General features: G+C 35.7%; 1 protein-coding gene across 2 annotated transcripts in view; it reads left to right on the top strand.

The window, feature by feature from the left end:
• The window catches only part of LOC106716297 (protein tiptop), a 219,135-nt gene that overhangs the window by 42,532 nt on the left and 160,295 nt on the right, over positions 1-16,308 (top strand). For both annotated transcript variants that reach the window (XM_014509793.2, XM_014509791.2), the window contains exon 2: positions 2,170-2,214. The gene's annotated coding sequence lies outside the window, so the exon portion shown is untranslated. The remainder of the gene's footprint in view (positions 1-2,169; positions 2,215-16,308) is intronic.

Here is a 16,308-nt window from a genome sequence, read left to right as displayed (position 1 = left end):
GTGATTTCTTTTGTATCTCTGCTACATATGGCGGTTGTTTGTGTTTCTAGCAATGAAAGTGAAGGGAAGTATCGATTCTCAATGAAATGTTTAAGATGTATCAAACTATTTTCCATGATTTACTACAGATTAAAGTGCACAGGCTCGTTGTTGCCCGAGGACTGGACAATAGAATCGCGGAAGGTTTTTATGGCGATTTTACGACGAGCTCCTGGCGCCCGGAGCTCTGACAGGAATTAATTAAATATGTAGTTTCGATGCACAATCAACTTAATTTTAATTAGTGACGTGTTTCGTCTGCAGATGAATTATTGCTTATTGGACCGCTGGGTGCCGTATTTTTATGACAAACATGTCTATAGGGCTATTGTTATAATCTTCTGGCAGAAATTACAGGATGATGATTGGAGTTGGTTAATAAACTTAGTTGTACGACTTTCAAAATTAAGTCAACACATTTTTTTTACAATCATTTATCATTTATTTAAAAGCCATTAAATATTACATTTTTTGTATTAACACTTATCTGTTTCACAATTTGACGAAACTCGGCAAAGTTTCAAAAAAGTTGAAATCGCTGATTGCCAGGAACAGTGGTTTCTTTAATTAATATAATCTAATATATAAAAGTTGAATCTGGTAAAAGTTTTTAATAACTAGGTAGTAAGTCAGCGTACCTGAGGCCAGGCTGAGGTTGAAGGGAGGTATTTACGAGTTGTTTGCAGGAAGATTTATGGTGGTGTTGCGTGACAGTCGCCGATAACAACAGTCTGGGTGAAGGGGGAAGAAGCATGCGGGGACCATCGGTGCATCGGCGAAGCAAATCGACTGTAACTTATCAAATACAAATATATACAAGATTATTCTTTTACCGAACATTTGCGAACTTATATTCGCCGCACTGATCGATCCTTAGCTTCTATCCATTGCTTTTATGCATTTTTACTAAGACATAAGTTATTCTGAAGTAATTAGCAACTATAGGAACACTCTTTTTATTTTAGTTGCGGAACATTATAATCGTGATAATATGTCTAAAATGTATGAGCCTAGTTGGCCATAGCCACGGCTGCGGGATGTCTCCTATTAATGTTATGTTAATTGACAGAATCGTCGCGTGAACCAAATTAGCAATATTAACTGTAGGCGACATCTTTATTGTTATATTTGCGACTTTATTTGTTTTATAAGGCTTTTGAACTTTCTCATTCGCTATGAATCATTCATAAAGCAATATGGGGTCGCATTTAATTAAATTGATCGTGTCTTAGTCATTCCTTGATAATTTAATTCATGTGATAGTGATGTTATAAAATGAATTATAAGTCGAGAAATCGCGCCCCTGTAGTGAGACACATCCTTAACAATTTTAATATAGAGATGTTCTGTGATTATACTTCTCTATTTAGTAATGAATTCACAATGAATTATAAAGTTATTGACTTAGCAAGAAAAAAAGTGAAGCTTTGAAATTAAAAAAAAAATCATAATACATATATCAAGTAATCTTTATCATATTAGGTACTAGTTGTCGCCCGCGACTCCGTCCGCGCGGAATTAAAAAAACGTTAATAAGAACACAAGTTTTTCCAGACTATGTTCTACATCTGTGCCAAGCTTCCTTAGATACCTTCAAACTAATCTTAACGTTCGCATTTGTATAGTTGTGTAACTTGTCCGATTATTTCGAGATCAGAGCCAAAATTTATATTCAATTCCTTAGTATTTTTAATACGTTCATCATTGATTAAATTAGTTTTGCGATTGTGTAATAATTTATAAACTTTTAAAAAACAAAGATTTGTTTAAATTTTCATAGTTCGAACACAATTAAATATATTTGGTGCTTCTAAAATGTTTACGACCAATTTAGCCACCAAATGACCGATACCACTGTTAATGCTTGAGTTTTATTGTTTTTTTTTTTATCAGTATTTGGTAAAATTATAAACATAAGTTTTCTAAAAATTTGTTAATAGGATAAGCAAAGCTATGATGGAATATAAAATGGGCTTCCGATTTCCTTACAATATTAAAAAGGAATGAATGTTTTAGGGATATTATGTATTCATTAATTACTAATGGGTAATTATTTAAATATACAATTTTCTTTTATTCTAGGACAGAGTATAGTAATGTAATGTGTTAATACTTTTTATTTATTTGCAGATCTGGATGCTGTGAAAGTGAAGATGATATAGACCGGTGTAAAACGTAAGTTCTCCATTATATAAAACAGTATATAGAAATTGAATATAGTTACGATCATTTTGTTTACTATATAAAACATTTTATAAAAAACTAGCTGTCATCCGTGACTTCAAATAAATCTTAAAAAATCTTATTAGTTGCCTATGTGTTCTTTCACACTATGTTCTACATCTATGCCAAATTTGATCGAGGTCCGTTCAGCCCGTTCTGGATATATAACAAACATCCATCCACCCATACATTCATTCGCATTTATAATATTAGTAAGATAATAAAAAAATATATAATATAAAAATAGTACACCACCGCCTGCGGAATCCCATGACTGATGCAAACAGTGGTCAGAGCTGCAGAGATACGAACCTCCTCACAATGCGTGCGGTTTCCCAAATGTCTTTTGTATGAAGCCCTTATTGAAAATATTTAGCGAGGGCCTTTTTTGTTTTATTTTTATTACTTATGAATATCTGTTGACATTAGGTGTAAGTGTAGGCAAGTCGCGGAAAGACGGACATTCGACATTTGCCACTAATGATGATGCGTGGTGCTATTTCCAGGTCCGCTAGTATTTCCTAGAACACTATAAATATTTGCCGCGGACTCTCGCGACGAGAGACACGCTCGTTCTACTTGGGCGAGACGGATTGTGTTGAAAAACGAAAAACTATGTTTGACTATTTATATACACGTGATCGTAATAAGTAGTTCTCATTATCATGTCGTATTTGTACTTTAAGATATATAGATAAAGGACGTTTCATCATAAAATTTGATCAAGTTGTTTCAGAGAATATTAGAGTAATATACTCGAATAGTTTTTATCTATGAAAGAAGTTATCCAGAAATCGATTAGGATATTGACTTAGGCTTTGGTTTTGGCAATTACTAAATCGAATATACATATATTGCGTGCCTGTGATTGTCAAATTAAAGCATTAGGTAATGCAGATGTAAGTCCTGCAGACGTGTGTAATAGCGCTGTCAGTTGCGTCGTGCCTGAGGCTAATTGCTACGCGACTTGTGCGACATCTAACGGCCCTTCAAGTATTCATGGCACATGTCCATACACGTCTCATCTTCGAGGATTATTTCCGTCCAACGCAATGCTAACGTTTCACCGCAAACAGATCTCAGTATTGTAGGTACTCTAATTATTTTACTGTTGTCTTGTGTTTTTTTATTTGTTGTTTATATTTAATCATACAGCTTTTGGTTAGTTTATATGAAGTAATATTTAAATGTAAAAGATGTGCTTTAAACTTTTTTATCGCGATTTGTGATTCGAACAGAAGCAGCAACACTTTAGTTAAGATTGAAGTTTTTGACGAAACAAGCACTCACTTCCCTTACGTACTACTGAGAACCAAATCAAAATTGCATATTTTTTATTTTCTTAAAACTGAAAAAGAATTCAGTACTAGAAGTTTCCTAATCAGATAAAATATACAGTCAAAAGAGGTTAAGACTGTTATTTAAAATGTAAAATAATTAGAATGTCTGTTGTTAATAGATTTGTATATGATAGTATCGGTGGCGACAATGCTGCTGTTGCCGGAGTGTCTGCTAAATACTAAAGCGGCGTCCATCACTTAAGACGCAGGACATAAGCACTGCCCGGCGTTGCTCAGCTAATTCTATAATAGCACCGAGTGACGCCGTACAACGCCGTACAACGCCGCTGAATTATTGAAGAGGTTTGTCCCTCAAACGACAGCCTCGCTTGTAGTCTGTAGCCTGAAGCATAGCTTGTCTGTTGCCTGTCGTAGACGGCTAAGTCTAATGCATTCGCTGTGAGATTGGCTTAAAGTATACTTGAAAAATTAATCTCTCTTTTAATTTGATATTAATTTATAATTCGTAAATAATTTTAGAATGTACATATTAAGGTGCAGTTCAATACGATACTAGAAGATACACATTTTATTGGTGGGAGTTAAGGATAATACGAGTATCTTACAAGGTATAATTTTTACGACAATAATTGCCAATTGAAAATTATGTAAAAACATTAATCATTGTCAACCTAACGTGATATAGTTGAAGCTTGTCGAACTTCCTTATTTCCATGTCACGCAGAATACTTGAACTTTATAAAATGTTACGTTAGTATTGCGAGTTGCGACAATGTACCGCAGCTGAGCAGACGCGGGCGCAGCACTGCCAGAGGGCGCGGCGGTGCCGTCTATTTGCATCTTTGCCTCCTTTGATTTACCGCCAGCACTAACCGTCCCGTATAAAAGTCAACAATTACACGGTCACAGTACCGTATTAGACATTAATTCAGAGACGGGAATCGAGAAACGACGTCGTCTTTTGATTCATGCGTGCGCTCAACTCTCGCGCCTCCGACGTAACGGACAGTTTGGTGGCATTTGAAAACCGACTGAATGTAGTGAGCGATAGATATGTAAATCGATCGAGCGGGTGCACGTTGGATATGAGTAATAGCAGGCCCGATTGTCTTTGGTGAGGAGATTAAATTGATTTATGCGACAGTGTTTCGTCCGTCAGTGGGTTCTGGGTAATCGTAAAGTTCGCGCGCGGGTCGCAGTCGCCGTCACCAGTCGCCGGATTCTCGTCAGCTTTATGTGGCTGCCTTTTGATGCGACGTTAAATCTAAGCTGATTTATCGTCGCGTATTAGCATCGCGGTATTTCCTGCTTCTTGTCGTGTCACATGTCATTTTTGCAATTCACTCGGATGATATACTCTATTACACAAGCATTGCTTGTTGAAGATTTTATTGATGTTTTGATATTTAATGTCATTGTTTTAGATGACAGTAATTTCACTAACAAAATTTAACGACGACGGATGGCTTCTTGTTATACCATTTTTAACGATGTTCGTACCATACGTAATACAAATATTGTACAGATTCTAGATTATTTAGCTTACTAAATGTTCCGCGTGGACGGTGAGGTCGAATGAAGGTTTCGTCGTGTATCTGGCGACATGACGCAGAGGCACGAACACCTGTTAACATTGCATCACCATTACATTTTTTTCGAAGCGATTGAACGACGGAGTCATTCACTTCAACAATGACATTAAAATTTCCTTATAAAACTATAACACCTTACCAAATAAAATGTTGTGAACAAGTTGATGCAACAATCACTATAATTGTTTCGAACAATTATCAATTTATGTGAGATGTAGAGCGATTGACATCCGTGTAGTAGTCTGTCTGACACTGAAACTTGGAGTCCAGACCGACTGGAGCTCGTTCGCGTCTCGCAAATATAACCTGTCAATCTGTTTGTCGCGATTAATATGCAGCCTCTGTTGTCCAGCCTCCAGACTTAGAACTATTGATTTGTCAATCTTTATTTATATTCTAACTTGTGTCGTATCCGTAACATTAATATACATATACATACAAGTTCATTCGGCTTCATTTACTTTACTATGTTAATTTTAAAGACATGGAAGGTTATTTATAATAACATAAAGAAATAGTTATTTAAAAGTGCCAGGAGTAAAAAGCAATACTCTTCAAACGTTTATTTGACCAATAATAAATTGATGAGAGTGTAGTGGTTTGGGAATTGCGAATTTCAATTGATCTGGCTCAAAAGGAATCGCTCCCGTCTTGGCGGCGGCAATCAAAGATCACAAAGAGACCGTTAATCGTCGTCCGGGTGTAGGCAGATCTAATATTGTCCGCTTTGTCCGCCATTGTCGTCGCACGATCTCATTATCCAAGTCCGGACCGATTATCACTCGAGTGACCTTTTTCAATAATTCATAATATATTTTTTGTTTTAATTTTTTTGAATCGTTTAAAATAAAGAAATAAAATGTTTAGAATAGAGATTTATGTCAAAGTTTATAAGCACATTTAAAAACAACGCCAATGTCATTGTTAAACGCGTTGTATTTTATATGCAATAGATGGCGTTAGTAGATACAGAACGCAAAAATGGAACAAACATTTAATTGTATTAAAAATTAAATCCGAATAAATTATATAAACAGATGTAAAGCGCATAAAAACATGCCATTATTTATTAAATTTAAATCGATTTATTTTTTCACTTATTTCTTTAATTCTCAAAACCTATTTGCAATAAATATTTTATAATCAATTTGTGTTTTTTTTTTTTTTAAGTTGAACATGTAACAAAAGCAGTTTTTCAGCTGCAGTTGTAATTATAATTTTAGATTTGTTTTGTTGTGTAAGTAGCGTGCGGTTAAACATGCTTCAGCGGTTTGTAGGAATTAGCGTGGTACCAAGTATCGAAAATAAAAGTCTGTACTATCAAATATTACAATTATCTTTTAATATATTTTTATTGTACTTTTAATTTTTTATCTGTTAGATTCAATCTTAATTGTGTACATATTTTTATTACTTAACAATGTCCCCCCCTTTTTTAAATGTTTCAAGTAAGAAATTTAAAAGTTACAAAGACCATTTCGCAGGTGTCTGTTTAGCTTTAATATTATATGTAAAGTTTATGTTACGATATCACGCATGGATGTATCTATTATAGTTTTAATTACTTAATCACTAGATAGCGATTACTGCCGTCATCGCGTGCGCAGGATCCATCCGCGTAACCTTTAACTTAAAGTATCGAGCATTTACTTAATAATATTTTTATCATTGCATAATTGTGAGCGTCGACCACTGGGCGTTTGGCGCTCGGCAAATTGACGGCACTTGATGTCGGAATTGGTATGGCCCCACACCGGCGAGCCAACACTTCTCACAAGTCAAATGATGACGATGACGAGATATCAAATCCAATAATAAATAATAATAGGCTTAATAATAATCTTGCTATTATTACCTTGAGCATCTACTGTAGTAGACAGCAAGAATACGATGTATTTTTAGACAATGGTTTAGTTAGCATTTTAATAAATTTATTGATCATCAATGTTACAGATTATAATGTTACAAATTCAACGCTCGTCCGGCGAGTTGTTACATTTAATGATGCCCTAACCGGCAGCGCATTCGACTCCATTAAAAACATCGCGACGATCAATACAGTATCTTAGCGCAATTATAATCGAGGTGCGGGACCTCACGCGCGCTTTAATTAACAGCTGTTGATTTTTAAAAAGGTTGAAAAGGAACTAAAAAATAAGTATATAAATACGGAGCACTAAGACGCAATTCAGGGGAGCGATAACGCGCCTCCGATAGCGTCTGTGCGGGTCCGTCCTAATGAAGCTATGCAAATTGCACGCGCCCACGCAGGCCGGCGCGTTTGTGCCCCTGCGCGATCGCCCCCTGCCCCCCGCGCACAAAGCAACACTCCAATAAACGCAGCCCGCACAGAGATGTCGGGAGCGCGCAGTAATCGATCCGCAGAAATGCGAAATCGATTCGTGTCTACTTCTTTTAATCGAGTTTAATTGACTATCGATACTTTATCACTCGCTCGGAAGCCGAACTTCTCGCTTATCGTATTTCGGCTTGTTTATGAAATATTTATTGGCGCTCACAATTAGTCGACAGTACCACATTTACTCTATTGGTGTTTAACTTATTTAAATAATTACAGATTGTGACATGCGATAGGTTATTTTTTACATATTTAAAGTGGTTTATTTAGCCATGTTTTTTACTCCTTATGATGACGATAATTATCAGATAGTGATAGTCTATTATCTGTTACTAGACATCTTAAACACATTTAAAAAGGTCCTGTAACAGTTGTTAAACTTGACGGTATTTATACTGAAACACGTTTATCTAAGTTTAGACTTTTAATTGTTTATTAAAAACTAGCTTTAACCCGCGACTCCGTTCGCGCGGAATAAAAAAAATGCACACAAAATAAAAAAGTTCCTATATCCGTCTCCTAGTTCTAAGCTACCTCCCCATCAATTTTCAGCTAAATCAGTTCGACCGATCTTGAGTTATAAATAGTGTAACTAACACGACTTTCTTTTATATTATATATTTTATTTTATATATATAGATGGATAATATTATCGGTATCTGTCATTTACATGTTGTGAGTTTCGTGATGCAGATAGGGGGCGTGCGCGGCGACGTGACGTCTGCAACTGAACAGAGCAGGCAGACGGCAGTCGGCAGGTACCGCTGATGCTATCACAGCAGATAACGACAGATTTCAAATGCTATTTCATATTTTTCGATAGCGGACGTGGATTCGGCAAAAGACTCAGGTCAAACGGAACATCTCTGTGATTTCTCTATCAATTTATCAATTTGGAAATTGTCAACTCTTTCACTTTAAAAGAAAATTTAATACTCTAATGCATATCACAGAATTAATTGAAACTTAGTCGTTGCTACTCTTTCTCGATTATTTATTTGAGATATTTGTTGTGATAATTAAGTGCTTTTTAAGGTGAGCACAATAAATATCTTGCGCTTTGTCGTTAACAGACTAAATTCAAATGAAGTCACGATTGTCGCTGTAAGCTGTAATCAAATGCGTTATATTCAATTGGCTCGATTTGATAAGGAGGATTTATTGGCGTTGAATAAGATCCGAGGATATTCGGTAAAGATTAGACTTATATACACTAACGTGAGAATTCACGCGAATAATTATAATTGTTAGCGACTTATTCCAGAGTTAACAAAACAAATATGCAGGCCATACACGTTAGGTTCGGTTGAGGTGCATTTCGGTTTTGTCCTTGCATGCATAATTTAAAAACACTAGCGGGCGTGTGACAAAATTGTAAATCTATCATGCAAAACCTAACGTGTGTAACCTGCATTATGCTCATGTATAAAATGTGAACCAGGACGCGAATTATTAAAAGAAATAATCTTGACATTTGATCTTAAGGAATTAATACGACTACAATGGATTTATAACGAAGTGATTGTATGAAGAGACATCACAAACAGCGAATGTATAGAGTTTTCACATCGGCAAATAAAAATTCCTAATATCGGCTGCCGGTGCTGCATTCTGCGGGCGGGCGGCGGCGACGCATTCAAGAAAATTCACCAGCCACCGGCGTCGCTTTCATTAAACTCTCTTTCGCTCCGTTCACTTTTTTTCTCTGGAGATAAACGCCGCGTCTCACCCTTCCCGTCGCCGTCTCTCCCTCAAGCTCCGAGCAGGCCACAGATGACATTGCGGTCAGTGTTTTTCTACCAATGTGAGGTAAGAAAACACTCGACCGTCGTTTTGATGGCTTCATTAATAAAATCTCTTTAACTTTAATGTGGCAGTTAGACTTATATTAACAACATGTTTTATCTTGGATCATCTATTAAGTCAACTGAGATAATAATTCGGCTAACTAACAATTAAATTATTTTTCGTCTCCGTGTCTATAAGAAAAACTAGTTTTACAAAAACATATACATTTTATAGTCACTAAGTAGTATAACATTTCAGCTAATATCTATACTTGTCTATTATGTGCTAATGATTATAAAGTCAAAATCCTGAGTGGATCGTCAAAGCTCATGTTACGTAAGCACGCGCTCAGCTGAACCGGCTCAGTCGGCACTGCACGGCGTCCGGATATGAAGATAGCACCGAGCCGACCAGCTCACCCCTCCCTCACATCTCTCACACCATTTATATTTTGTTCTTTGCCTTCGTTTTTTTTTGTTCTACATATTGTTTGTTCTCGTGTTTTTTTTCATCGTGTTTGTTTGCGGAGTCGCGCTCAGATGTTCGTCGCCGATTGATTTCCACACGTTTGCCAATTCCTTACTCTTCTATGTACAGACCCCTCGAGACGAGTTTTGTAATGAAAAATATATGTGACTTCGTCATTTATGTTCGGATGTTTTATTTTTTTTTAAACATTCGATATCGCAATCAATTACGCTCATTATTTTAAATGAAGTACATTTGTTAAGATTAAAAATCAATACGATTAGTTGAGAATATCGGAGAGAAACTCAATAAGGCAGGCAATTTGAATAAAAGCTTTTGAATATAACTTATACTTTGTCAATAACATGTATCTGCGAAGGTTGTCAACTTGCAAATTTTATTTAATTCCATATGAAATGAATATTTAGACCCTTTCAATACAATTTAAATGAAATGTAAAAATATTATCACTATTTACAGGACGTTGCCTTTTTACACAAATTTGTATACGCTTCAGAAAAATTGTTATTAATCTGAAATTTCTGTGATTGAACGTTTACAGAAGATGCACAATACAGTGTATTGTAATACATATATAGTAATGAAATTAAAAAAAAAATGTCATACATTAATTATAGTAGAGCTGAAGATTTAGATACAATTGATATTTAAGATGTTGTAAAACCTTATTAAATTAGCAATGTGTGCCCCTATGTTTATTATGCATTGAGGTTAGGTAAATTACTTTAAATGTACTAACAAATACGTTAGATAATCCCTATCTACTTTTATAGGTGCATTGAAAATTTCTCTGCATTAAAATATTGCAATTGCCTTGAGCACCGCTGACATGAATAAAACAGTCATGGTGCAAGTAAAAAAATTTATTACGTGGAGTATTAGACGTCGTTAAATGAAAATATTTCGATTTCAGTATACCCCGTTTGATCAAGGTCGTAAAGTTTGAGATCAATCGGCCGGCCGCGAGATATCGATGTCTAATGGACCCGCAAGGAAGGGACGAATGATGCGCGCCTGTTTCTCGAATCGACCTTTTATCGGTCTACAATAGACACGATTCGATTAACTATACATTCCCGAATCGATGTCGAGTGTATCGATGCGCGATAATGTAAGTAAAGAGTGAAATAAAGGTAAGTGTACGGTGATAAAGTGTTGAGGTGCGTCGACTCATCGTCAGTGCGGTGTATTATCTCTTGCGGGCGCAATAAAATTTTTATAGTGCACGTACGTCTGTCCGTGTGTCCGGCCAATCAGGTGCCGCTGTCACCGGGCTGACATTAGCGGCTAAGTTATGATTGAGACGCGGCCGTATTCGCATTATCATATTTTAAAGCGCGATAAAATCATTCGATGTTTATTGCGTTATAAGTTTATTTTTCTTTTATTGCACTCCGAAGGTTGGCGGATCCTGAACACTCTAATCTATAGGCATTAAACTGACCGCTTTGAATTTGTATTAGGTTGACTTATCAAGTAAACAATCTGCATAAATTCGTAATTCCAAACCGATGGAGACTTGACGGACATTTAGCGTCGCCCGCCCCCGCCCGCATCCGCGCCTCTTATGTTGCTTGCAGTTACCAGTTGCGCACTTAACCCCAATGTTTGGCAGGTTTACTTTTATCAGTTTTCGATAAATAATGTAATTGATTCACTCCGTAAATAGCGATATAAATTAGCATACAGCATATTTGAGTGACTTTTACAATTAAATACGTTGTCAATAACGATTACAACTTCCTTCTTCAACATACCGTAGCAATAGGAGGCATGTTGAATATAATTAGAATCACCTGGATGTAAAATTACTGATATTAATTGAATATAATTATGTTAATTAATAATACAAACTTACAAGATGACCGCATAAAACGCCCGGCTTACAAAGGTCATCTACATTAACAGGATACCTTATTTTTTATTATTTGCATGTTTTATTTGTTTCGTGTTTAAATATTGTTGTAAAAAATCAGGTCAGCGTGGTTGACTGAGGCCTAGTCACCCCTAACTTAGGGTAGGCCCCTCAGTGGGGACGTATAGTGAGCTGATGATGATTATAGTATGTATTCTTTTACAACGAACTCTTCGGAGTCATTAAATGGGAAGTAAAAATATGCTAAATCACCGAGACATTATAAAATTAATGTAAGATTTATTCGTCACTAATAAAATCGTATAATATAAAAATGATAAAATGTAGCAGTCAATTTATGAATTAAGATGTTTTTAGTAGATCACTATAAATTATATTATTATTTATTAATTTGTAATTTTTGCTAAATTATACAATACTAAAAATTAGAATAAATGAGTGTAACTGCTAATGTTAAACGTTACTATGTTAATGTTACTTTAACTATTATTATTCTACAATATTTTTTTTTAACTGTCTAATTTTTTTTTGACGAAGAAACCACTATTATGTTTGCTTTTGATGGCATTTAACTAGCCAGTATTCTACTTACTTTAGGGTAATAAACATACTATGATATATGACATAGATATCCAATAATTAGCCAATCCACTGCGATTAGTACACGATGTCATGTTAGATGGTCTGGTGTCATGTTGCGGGGGGGAGGGGAGGTCAAGTTCGCTGGCTGCTGTCGGCTGAGGAATTGAGATTCATGTCTGTCGCCGCGCCGCAATATCAATGAAAGGGTCCGTGATTCATGAGATTGCTAATAAACGCCCGTCGCTCCGTTCCTCATAGTCGTATTGATGGGCTTTTTGACTTCACTTCTCCGCATCCACTGTCTGAGTGATGATTGATATATTTAAGTACGATATGTCAGTCTTTAAATTAAGAGATACCAGACCGTGAATGCAGCGAGCAACCACTTCTAACGACATATGTTCCACAAATTACAACCACGTAGGAAGATATGCCTTCATAGTCAAATAATTTGGATTCAAGTTAAAACTGTAATTATTTAAACTTTGTTATATGTCTCTGATAATTAACTTTATAAACAACTAGCTGTCGCCCGCGACTCCGTTCGCGCGGAATTAGAAAAAAACGCAATAAGTAGCCTCTGTGTTCTTCCAGATTATGTTCTATATCTGTGCCAAATTTCATCAAGTTCCGGAGATACCTTCAAATAAATATCCATCCATTCATCTTAACATTCGTATTTATGATATTAATAAGATTTTAATCTGTGGTTAAGTTATAAGGTGTATCGTTAGAGGGCGTTGCGATGTGAAACGGTCCCGTAAATAACTCATATCCTCGCTCAGTCAGTCTTTCACTTGGTTGCCAAACGCTATTGCTGCAATTTGTCCGTCAGCCTGCACGTCTGTCCGTCTATCTGTCTGTCTGTGTACGCGTAGGTATATAATTGGACTTGTTGAACGGTGTCACCACTCAACTAACTCCGGTTTAGAACAACTGCGGTGGACGCGTGTCTTCAATTCGTATGAGATAATCGCTCATTACTTGAATCGTACCCACGCTTGGTATTCAAAATAATTCGTAATATAATTTTAATTATATTTAAATTTATATTTAAGTTATTTAACGTGACAAAAATAATACTTATCAAGTACATTATTAAAAATACACATAAAATTATAGTGAGCTGTTCATAAATAACGTATGAGTCATAAACAATTTGTCATCATTACGGTTTAAGTTATTGTTTCAATACTCAAGGACTGTTAGTTATTTGCAAATTATTTTGGCAAAGATATCGACCAGTATATTATCAGTGAAGTTCGCGGGGCCGCTCGTTGCGCGGCTCACTTGGCAAACAAAAACCCACTTGTTTTTATTTCTCTCACAATTTATCGTCGCAGTCGTTGCATTTTAACGCATTATTTGTCATAACGAATGGATAATATTTTAAATGAACATCAAAACAAATAAATTGTTCTGGAACTTACGTTTTCAAATATGAACATTTGTAGCAAAAATATGTACATTCATCGAAATGTGGCGTTTTGTGTTCACATTTTTGTACATACACTTATGTGCTGAAATTGAACATATATGTACGTGAAGAGTTGTTAATTTATATAAATTTTTATCTTCCCTTAATGCAAAAGTGATCGCTGTCATTAAGAAGATAAATAAGAAATATAGAAATAAATATAAACATGTTAAAGTAATCATTTTCACTGGAATTAAATTAGCCCACTTTTCTTTGTCCGTCAGCAGAGTAATAAAATTTTATTTAGTCATTTGTTTTAGCATAAATATCATTCGATCAAATAAGCAGTGTTACTTCTTTAACGGGCGCATTGTGACGAATATTTTGAATAAATTAATGTATTAGCCATAGTTCTGATTTCGTTTCATTTCAAGAACTTTAATGAATCAGTCGAAGGTTACGTATTTTAACTGTTACCACCTTTTAATATTATAGTATTTATTGAGTAGTTTAGGAAAAATCGTGATTTATATAACTGTATATTTGAATCATTTATTTTACAACCGATTCCTTAATTCTTCGAATGGGCATCGTGTTATTTTTACGACGATTTTTAAATTTAAATGAATTCAATGAATGAATCTTTTAATAGACCAGAATAATAAAATTGTTGAAGATTTTTAACTATTAGTTATACGACAATATGTAAAACGGTTTCATCTTGTATGTGGACTTTGGTTTGACGACGAGATACAAAACATTGTACACTTGTATTCTTTGGCTGATGGCCTTTGTGCGTGTCTTAATTACCATCTTCATGATTTTACTAGGCAGGTCACATCTATGTCACTCTATTTATGAGTGTCAAAGATATCTTAACTGCGGATTGTCTGCAGCAGACATAACAGAATTAAAGCCGTAACCTAACACCGCGCGCTCTCTCGCATTCATTACACTATAGCAGTCGCGCCCGCGCCCGCGTCGACTGACACTCGCGATTGATTCCTGTCCACAGTGGATGCGATTTTAAACTATAATCTGACGAGATAAGGTTTAGATTTATAAGTGCAATAGCACAGTAGAATCTCGTCTTATTAAGCGCGAAACGAGGCATCAGCATCCATCATAATTCTGCCTCATTTTGTAATGCGGCTGCGAGATGCGATATTTTCATATGCGTACGCCGCGCGCCCTCTGCCGGCGCGTTAGACTGTGTCCGGTCTGCGTTGGGGCGATATTCCCGCGCACGGCCGCAGCTCTAAGTTAGTGAGACAAGTGCGTAGGTCCGATAGCCCGGTCAAACTAGTTGCAAGTGTGCGAAAGTTGCTGATGTCGGCTGCGGCTGCGCATTGCCTTTTATTTCGCTAATCCGTTATTGCAATTTCTCAAGTGAGCAAACTTAGCTTACGATCCTTCGACTTTGGCTCGATGGGAACGATTTAATTTCTTATTTCTCTCATAAAGTGACCGATTTGTAGCTTAGTGCCGGATTACAAATGAGCATTAAAGATGTCATAACGTTACAAGTTAAACTTCGGTATTTTATCGTTGTTGAATCGCGTATGTTTACAATTATATTGTGATATGTTTGTTGTTTATTCTAAATGTAATCACAATTTGGTCATGGATAATGAATATTTGCTCCTAGGAATAGAAATGAAAGTTATATTTATCATCTTTCCTACATATAAGAAGTACATAGCTATTATTTCTGACAGGTTGATCGTAAACGGCTGCTTGAAAGCTAAGGCAAGTTCTATAAAGGAAAACGGGCTAAAATAAATCTGACATATCAGTATTAAAAAATATAAACGCAATCCAAGTTTAGTTTAAAACTAATTGAACTAGACGTGGGAATATAATGAGTAGTAGTTTTGACGCGCTCTTCAGACGAGTGCCAGATAAATAATGCGCGCCTAACAGCGCTAGGTGTCGCTGACAGACAATGACGCGTGCAGGTGATCGCGCGCCGTAATTTAAAACAATAATGTATTTAGGTCGTACGATACGACTACGTAACGGAGTACAATTAGGAGAAATAATCAAATATAAATATAATTTTTGTGACAAATCCATCTTTTATTTCATAGCTTTAACCTCTACAGGCAATAATATACGAAGGTCGATCTAATTCGCCAAAATGAGTAAACTTTGAACAAGTCTATTTTGTCTGTAAACTGCTAATAAATCGTTTTTTTTTGTTTTTCAAATTTCCACTGTGTAAGTATTGATTTATCTTGTCACTCACGTAAGTTGCTTTCTATCGCAAAATGTACCAAATCAGTGCGAGGACATAATTATTAATATGGCAATTAAAAAGCTTTTTCAACGTCCGCTCGTGCAGGCTCCGCTTTGACATGTTTTTAATCACTGATATTATCGACCGTCATTCATATTAATCACAGGCGACACGAGGTATCTTAATTAACGCTTTATTATTAAAAATTCAGAGCCACGAATTAACTGCACATTTTTGGACGAAAATCTACATGAGTACGTAAGGTAAATTTACACCCCACGACTTGTGGGAGAGTTGGAATAGTACTCAATACAACTTTCTTGTTTTCAGTAATATTTGTCCGGTTAATTTTTTGTTAGGAACTTTGAACGAACCACTGTTAAAAATTAAACTTTGCTTGATT

Source organism: Papilio machaon, chromosome 4 (genome assembly GCF_912999745.1).
Source record: "Papilio machaon chromosome 4, ilPapMach1.1, whole genome shotgun sequence".
Taxonomy (NCBI): Eukaryota; Metazoa; Arthropoda; class Insecta; order Lepidoptera; family Papilionidae; genus Papilio; species Papilio machaon.
The sequence above is the reverse complement of the archived record's forward strand: the minus strand, read 5'-3'. Positions and strand labels throughout refer to the sequence as shown.